The sequence below is a fragment of the Macrobrachium nipponense genome, chromosome 3, assembly GCF_015104395.2.
Source record: "Macrobrachium nipponense isolate FS-2020 chromosome 3, ASM1510439v2, whole genome shotgun sequence".
Taxonomy (NCBI): domain Eukaryota; kingdom Metazoa; phylum Arthropoda; class Malacostraca; order Decapoda; family Palaemonidae; genus Macrobrachium; species Macrobrachium nipponense.
The window spans coordinates 71,480,088-71,489,545 of NC_087202.1; positions in this window are offsets into that span (position 1 = coordinate 71,480,088).

A 9,458-nucleotide genomic window follows, 5' to 3' on the forward strand; every position below is an offset into this window, starting at 1 on the left:
TGATAAATTGTAAAATAAACTAACAGGTGATGGTGCTGAACTTACAGATGATTAAGTACATTGCCATAGATGCAAATAACATCTTCCAACACTTGTCATAACAACGTTGATAAACATTGTATCCAGAAACGTTTATTTAAACACTAGGTCGTGATTCGAATTTCATTTACTTAATCTAATATGTTATTGCCGTGTCTGCATTTAAACGTTAGACGTGGCGCCGTATTCTTACACAGTCATTTTTATAAATCGAGTCCCGTGGACTGACGGACTGATAATCATGAGGCCAAAAAACAGATATGTAAAATATTGTAACATAAGCAAGATTTTAATAGGTCTGGTTGGATTATACGCCACTCTGACTCGATTTTCGGATTGAGATAATGGTTTCCCGATTTTGTTGTGACTTCATTTCTCTTTCCTCCCCCCACCCCCCACATACACAAGACATTTCATTATCATCTGCATTTGTAAGAACAGTTTTAATTGCATTCTGATTAGACAGATAAATCGTACACGTTCATGATACACGCTTTGTGTGTGTGTGTGTGTGAGAGAGAGAGAGAGAGAGAGAGAGAGAGCAGCTCTTTTCCCAGTTTAATCATTCAGTTCCTCCTACCACCCCCACCCCTCTCTTCCTCTCACACTTTTGTGGTCCACTAGAGACAGGTGAACATTATTCTCTAAATTACGCGAAGTTATATTTATGGCACGGCGGGGGAGGGGGATAGATTACGATAAGTTTCAGATCCGATTTCTTTTGCTGGGCTCATAAAATTAAAGGAATTATCCAATATTCCGCTAGAGTTGATGTATCATGGAAACTTAATGTATTTATTTTAGCCTGTCAAGATTCTTTCCCGCATTTCTTTGTAGATTTGGTTATAGGTTTTAGTTTTCTTCAGCTTAACAAATAATGTATATACTAACATGATATATTTCCGCTATTTTGATTGTTTATTTCATGTTTCATAATGCTCTGCACTATTAAAAGCATTCTTAAGAGCTCCGGTGAACAATCCACATTTCCCCATTTGCGCACAATTAACTTATCTCCAGAATCATTTAGACAGAGGAAAAGTTCTAGTGGACGCCGCTTTGGTTTTTGCGTAGATAGATGACTCCGAAATTTAGCCGGTAAATATGCGATAGGTAAACACGAATGCCACCGATGAAAATCATTTATATCATGATCAAGGCCATACGAACACTCAACTTGGTGTCAACTAAAAAACTTCATCAGTGGAGTCGAAGTCAAAGTCAGTGCCCCATGTCTCCCGAAGACATGGGGACATCATGCTGAGCAATATGCATATTAGGTGGCCAGTACCTCACTGGTCGTCCGGCGTTGACTCTCTGCTGACGCTGGTAGTCACATATAACCGAATCGACTGCCGGAGCCAAGCCACATATGAAATCACTATCTCGTACAGCTAAAAAGTCATGGCTAAGGCTGACGTTGCGTAGAGAATCTACAAACTTTGGAGCGTTGATTTCGTATCTTTACAAAGTTCCTCGCTGGACGAGTGGTTTTCGCGCTCCGTGGCCAATCCGGTGGTCCGAAGTTCAAATCCCGGCTCGGCCAACGCGAAATCAGGGGAACTTATTTCTCGTGATAGAAATTCATTTCTCGATTTAGTGTGGTTAGGATCCCACAATAAGCTGTCGGTCTCGTTGCTAGGTGACCAATTGGTTCCTAGCCATGTAAAAATATCTAACCCTTCGGGCCAGCCCTAGGAGAACTGTTAATCAGCTCAGTGGTCTGGCAAACTAAGATATACTTAAATTTACAAAGTGATCAGATATATACTAATAAAGAAAACAAATTAACTAGGAATGTGCACACCAGCGGATGGACAGTAAGACGGTCTTCATTTAAGAAGATCTGTATATGATGGTCAACCTATGTACCAATTTCAACGGAAGTTCCTCGCTGGAGTTTTGATGACAAGGTCAGCGTGCCGGATTGACAAACAGAAGGAAAACTTTTACTCTCTCATACCCCCGGACTATGCCGTTAGAAGACCAACTATCTACAGAACACTACTATTTCACCGCATAACGCAGTAAGAATGAAATTGCATGAAAGTAGTCAGTATTTCCTTTAATACTTCCATTTGCCTTTTTAATTTATTCGATGATCAGAATCGTGGTACTGCCATTTCATTTCCTTAACCATTTCATTACCTTAACCATTTTGAATTTATTTTTCACAACAGTGTCGGTATTGGATGCCTAGAGATTAGGGCCTATAGTCATTTCATGTTTTTAGCTCATTTTTTCATGTCTTTACGGTTTTTGTTTGAAAGAAATATCATGAAGTGTTGATTGTGCATTTCTGGAAGCTTCTGTCTCTTTCCCCAGTTTATTTCGAGTATAATGAAGTTTTGTTATCATTTTCATATTCTTTCTTTTTGCCTATGCTTCCTTGGAATTACTTCTATCTTTATGACGTGTTAAGGACGCACCAAACTCGATTCATTCTTCCCATGAGGTCAGGAGTGCGGTAATCATTATGTCATCATGGCAGGCCCATAATAGCTTCAACGTTCCTCCGTAATGAGAGGCGATTCTCTTATTATAGCTCATCCTGCACCATCTATCTCCCCATCACCATCATCAAACCGCCCAGCCGGTGACATCTTCCTTCAGGCTACTGATAGTGTCCTTGATCCTCATATTCCCTCTCCTGATGTCCCTATGCCGGCAGTAATTCCTGTTGTCAAAGGGACTTTTCGAAGGTTTTATAGGATTTGCTGTTTCAGATGGGCTGAACACAGAACACAAATCGAATTGTCGCTTCCAATGTCGTCCTTATTTCGTGGAATCTTTTCTCTGAGGAGCTGTTCATCTCTCACTTGTCAATCGATTATTTTCCTTTCGTCTTTTCTCCCCTTTATCTCAGCCATTCCGCTCATTTGGTCATTTCCTCTAGCAATAAAAAAGGGGTCTCAGATCGTCGACGAAATTCAGCATAAGTGAGGGGATGATGGTGTCTTATATCCTAGTCAGTGTGATGGACCATTTAATCCGATACAGGAAAAGAAAATATCTAGTGTAAAAGCAAAGGAAAAAACGAGGAGCTATCTGAGCTTTACAGGAACGTGGAGACAATAAAATTGTGTTCTCGTGACTCATTCTTATAAGAAGTGAATGAAAGACAATCTAGCTCATATATTGAACATAATTCTTGTTTAAGTTTTTCCTTTGTGTATACACCTTTTCGGTTCCTTTTTAAATGCGTATGTTTGTTCGTATATCCATAAATCTGCGGTTGCTAATGTTGATGAAGTATTTCGTTGAAGGAGGATGAAGGTTTCGTAATGGTGTGCGATATTTGGAATTATGACTGAAAAGGGAATAAGCTAAATAGGCTGCATTTATTGAATTCATTATCAGTTTTTTTATATATGTTTGGTTTAAAACCCGAGGTTTTTAACCCGGTATGCAGCCACCTTTGCTGCGTGTTTAAGACAAGCCCGTTGGGGATGACCGTACAAACATAAGCAAAAAACTGTAAATATCATAATGAGAATGACCCCCAAGAAATATTAGTCCTAAATAACAAGCCCCCGAAAACCTTTGGTGGTCACTATATAGGAAAGAAACTAAGTTTGGATGTTTGTATCCCAGATGCTGAATTATTGCTGTTAATGAAGGTTTGCCTGTGATCAGTAACACTATTCCCTCACTGAGCGAGAGCAACCAGGACCAACTCCTGGGGCTGAGGGCCTGATGGAACGTTATTGGCTCCATTAGAAATCCATGGCTCCTCTTTTGACAAACTCAACGAGTTAAATCCTTGGGGGTTAGACGACTCTGGTGGTTGCATCTAGGATAAGAAGAGCGAAGGGTATTATCATCCCAGAAGACTTGCTGAGAACCATAAGGTAAACACCATTAGCTGTTTTTATATATGTATATATATGCACATACATACATATATTATGAAATTGTAATAGCCACAATGCCCTCTTAACTTCTTAAATTCTTTTCTACTTTTTGGATACGCTTGTCGTTACAAAGACTTGAACTCCAACTTCAAAGGAATTTGAAGAAACCATGTTTTCTTCAAATTCCTTTGAAGTTGGAGCTCAAGGCTTTGTAGTACAAGCGTATCCAAAAAAAAAAAATCAAAGAATTTAAGAAGTTAAGAGGGCACTGGAGCTATTACAATTTCATATGTATCTGGTAAAAATGACCAGTAGGTTGTACATTACATTATATATATATATATATATATATATATATATATATATATATATATATATATATATATATATATATATATATATATATATATCATATAATATATATATATATATATATAAAATGCATGTCAGTTTAATGTTATTCGTTATGTGCGCAAATTACACATTTTGTGCTTCATGAAGGGGTCCTATAAAATATACCACACCAAAACACGAAAATAAATGTGGCTGGGACCATGGTATATCTCACTTGAACATGCGAGTGTGTGTTAAAGTATTGTTTTCTGTAACGTCGCGTCTCTGGCCCCAGGCATCATCGCCCAGATTTTCGAACTATACTCGGTTTTTTTCTGTCTGTCCACCTGTCTGTGGTCCCCGCGCATGGTAACACTATGTCCCGGGCTTTAAATAGTTACGCTATGTGTAAGTTTTAGGTAAATAAAAGGATATCTGGGTGTACATTTGCAATTGAAAGGTGTTTTAATAATTTACTGTATGCGAATTACACCGTTAATATTCGAAATAGGATATTGTTATTATTGTTGAATGTAAGCTGCCTTTTCGGGGTGGTGAATGGAACAGCCAGACGCTTTGGGGGAAAATTGCTTCTCTCGCTGTTCACTACGGCAAGATGTCACCTTTATTGGACCACACCTACTCTGCTACTAAGCTACGTGTTACTTCATTACACGTAAGTATATCAGTGTATACTTTTAATTTTTATAAAGCACGTTTTAGCCAGATTCAATATGACGTAACTTGGTTTAGCATCTGTTTAATGGAATTTGCGTCTGGCTGTTCCATTCGCTACCCCGAACAGGCAGCTTACATTCAACAATAATAACAATATCTTATTTCTAATATTAACGGTGTAATTCTCATACAGTAAATTATTAAAACGCTTTTCAGTTGCAAATTTTCACCCAGATATCCTTTTATTTACCTAAAACTTACACATAGCTAACTATTTAAAGTCCGGGATGCAGTGTTACCATGCGCGAGCACCACAAAGAGGTGGACAGAGGGGAAAAAACCGAGTATAGTGTTTAATCGTGGTGCTGTGAAACAGTATATGGTTGACTCTGGCCTGACTACTCGAGATAACTTCCTTTCATTTATAAATTCAAAGAGTGGGACCATGATTTGGTCACCTCGCTTGATGACCCTTTGCTGGTGATAACTCCTCGTTTCAAAGAGTGATTCCGGACGCTTCGTTAGGATGTATTTCTAAAGCAGACTACCAATCTTCAGTCTCTCTGATTTGATCATTAACGAATATATTCCATGTACAGTTCTTTATTTATGCTCCTTCATCTTCATTCACTGCATTTAGCGGTATAGTTTTCTCCTCACTTTCTAAACCTCTATACGGTTTAGTACTTTCCTCCATTGTGAAAAAATTCTTTTCGATTCCCGCCGACATTCCTTGTCCCTAAGAGGATGATGATGCCTCTTATATCCCCGGCGATGTGACGGACCATTTAATTCTTCAAAGAGGAAATATGTTAGGTAAAGACGGGATAATAAGGGACGAGAAAGAGATATCGAGTCATCGGAGGAAGAAGATTCGAACCGGACGAATGACTTTTTTTTTTTTTTTTTTTTTTTATCGAATATTGTCCAGGAACATTAACTCATCTGGGAAAGGGAGAAATATGGTTGAAGGGGTGGTGTGAATCTGAGGCCATTTTTGGCAAATTGTGTGTGTGAGATATATATATATATATATGTATATAATCAATATATAGTATATATTATATTATATAATATTATTTATATATATTATAATATATTATATATATCTATATATTATATATTATATATATGTATATATATATATCACTTTTCCCAGCTCCTTCGACACCGTTATCCACCAGCGACGCTGACCACTCCAAGGAAGTTGGAGAAATTGACCTTAAAGGAGGAAAAAGCCAGATGTCATTTGGATTTGTTACAGTATTGTCTTCTGAACGGAGTACACCCTAAGGTCGTCAGATTCAAGCTCTAAAAGACTGAATTTTACAGAAACGCCCTGGACGAGCTACTTAAGAAAGAGATAGAGACGAAGCAAAAGTTTATCGAAAGTACTCATACTATTGTTTGCCAAATACGAGTACAACTATTTCAATGTTTCTCCACTATTGCCGGTTTTCTGTACCAGAAACTTTTTTCTAATTTTTAAAATAATTTTGTGTCCCCTGTACAATTACGTCATCAAAAGAAAATAAAAGCCTTATGTGTTGTTATTCCCAATTTTAATAATAGAAATTACTGTTTTTTTAATTTTTCTAACTGTTCTCTCCAAAAGAGAAGAGTTCTTGCTCTCATTTGGCTATGATTTTTGTTGGCCATCCTACAGACCTAAGTATGCAGACTTCTATTTTCCTTTCGAAATGCTTTTTCAGAGACTCAAGGGTTTAAATTTGGTCAGTGACTTTAAGTGGTTTACAAAAGTTATCGTTTCTCTTACATAAGACTTATGCCAAGTTAAAAGTATCTTGGACCCCGTTCTTCAGGAAAGAGGATTTGAATATCTTGCAGAAACTAAGTAAACGGGATAGTTTGGTTATTTGTAAACCAGACAAAGGAAAAGGTGTGGTACTACTAAATAAACAATATTATATTGATAAGGTTAATAACATTCTTGCTGATAACACTAAATTTCGATCGCATGGTGAACCAAACTTCTTGGACATTTTCAAAAGAGAAGACAAAATTAATAGATTTTTGAGAAAATTGAAAAATGAAGGTATTTTAGATGAAATTACGTACCAGAAACTATTTGTGACAGGTTCTTCTTTTAGTATATTATATGGACTCCCTAAGGTACATAAGGAAGGAGTCCCTATTAGACCCATTATGGCAGCCTATAACAGACCTTCTTATGCAATATCTAAACACCTTGCCTCATTACTCAGTGAATTTGCTTACAACGAATTTTCACTTGAAAATGGATATGAGTTCCAGAAAGAAATAGTTTTACAAGATGGTGATCTACACATTACAAGCTTCGATGTAGAATCTCTTTTCACAAATGTGCCTCTGAATGAAACCATCAACATTATTTTAGACATGATTTTTTATGACGATCATACCGTTTTTCATGGTTTTAATAGACAACTTTTTAAGACGTTTCTTGAGCTTGCTGTGCAAGACTCAATGTTTGTTTTGGAGTTGCCATGGGCTCCCCATTGGGGCCTGTGTTCGCCAATATTTTTGTCTTTTTTAGGAGAAAACTTTTTAACTAATTATCCACATATATGTACACATGTCTATTATAGACGATATGTTGATGACACTTTTATATTATTCAAGAAGCCTTGCAAAGTGAGATGTTTCTGGAACATATCAATAATCAACATCGAAATATAAAGTTTACCATGGAAAAAGAAAACGACAATTGTCTACCCTTTCTGGATATTAATGTAAGCAGAGATAATGGTGATGTTACAACATCTGTGTATCGGAAAAAGACATACACTGGACTTGCTAATAACTTCTATAGTTCTTGCTTTAACAATTTAAAACTAAACTCCATATATACTTTAGTATATAGGGCTCTTCGATATTCTTCGAGTTGGTCTCTTTTACATAATGAGATTTTGTTTTTAATCTTTTTTCTCACAGAATTCTTATCCAAAAAACTTCTCTAATCCAACACCCTCTTATAAAGTCCTAAAGAAAAATATATTTGCCACAATCCCGTTTATTTCGAACAACAACTTTGCAACAAAACTTAAACAAATAATTGAACATGAATTTGGATGCCTTAATATTCAATTAATTCCAATCAATCCAATCAAGATTGGCATATTCTTTAACTACAAGGACAAACTGCAGACCTTCATGAGTTTCCAACATTATTTATAAATTCAAGTGTCCCGGATGCCCCGGTATTAATGTTGGATCTTGTCGCAGGTTACTGCAGATGAGACATTGTAGCCATATGGGGTACAGTTTTAGAACGGGCCAGAAACTGAGTAAACCAGAATTTTCTAATATAAAGAACCATGCCTCTATATGTAACATTGAAGTTAACAAATAGCATTTCTCCATTATTGGTGGTACGAGCCATAGTGATTGCCTAACTACCCTTGAGTCTTTATACATCAAACGGCTTGTTCCTTCTTTAAACTCTAACGTTTCTGCTTCTCCTCTTTATCTAGCATAACTGAAGTCGTAGGTTGGTGTCAAATCTTGGTCATTCGTTCTTCTCCTTCTCCTTTGAATGGTTTGGTGAACAATGGGTCTTTCTTACTGTAACCTTTCTAAATCATGTTATTTAAAAAAAAAATTTTTGATAACTTTTTTTTCTCTTAACTTTTATGTTTTAAATTTAAATGATTTTTATGTTATATTTACAGACTGAAAATGCACATAGAACATATGCGAAACGTTTCGTTTGAATAAACTATGGCCTTGTTGATGTGTTTAATGGACCCTGCTGTATGCCTTTATACATATATATATATATATATATATATATATATATATATAGATATATATATATATATATATTTATATATATATATATATATATATATGTGTGTGTGTGTGTGTGTGTGTGTGTGTGTGTGTGTGTGTGTGTAAGTATGTATGTATGTGTGTATATATGTATATATCTAATTATATATATATATTATATATATTATTATATATATGAATAATTATCACATCGCCGTGATTCATATAAATCATTCGAGCTACAAATGTCCTTTAATATCTAATTCGCTCTACCTCGGAATTGATATATTTTTCATATATGTACCAAAGGGGAATTTTTGGTTGATAAAAATTTCGTCCCCTCATGGGATCGGACCACTGTCCAGTGAACGAGAACGAAATCAGGATGGACAGTGACGTTGCCAAATCGGCCAACAGAGAGGCTATAAGCTTATATCGATTCTGACCTTCCAAATCACCGTCGAACTCGGTGTTTTCGTAATTAGAATCGATATGAAACCCCCTCTACATTCGAGCTACAAATGTCCTTTAATATCTAGTTCGCTCTACCTCGGAATCGAACCCATGAGGGGACGAAATTATTATCAACCAAAAATTCCCCTTCGGTACATATATGAAAATATATCAATTCCGAGGTAGAGCGAATTAGATATTAAAGGATATTCGTAGCTCGAATGATTTATATGAATCACGGTGATGTGATAATTATTCATAACATGGCTACGTGGGTCAAACGTTCGAATGGGCTAACATTACGAAAACACCGAGTTCGACGGTGATTTG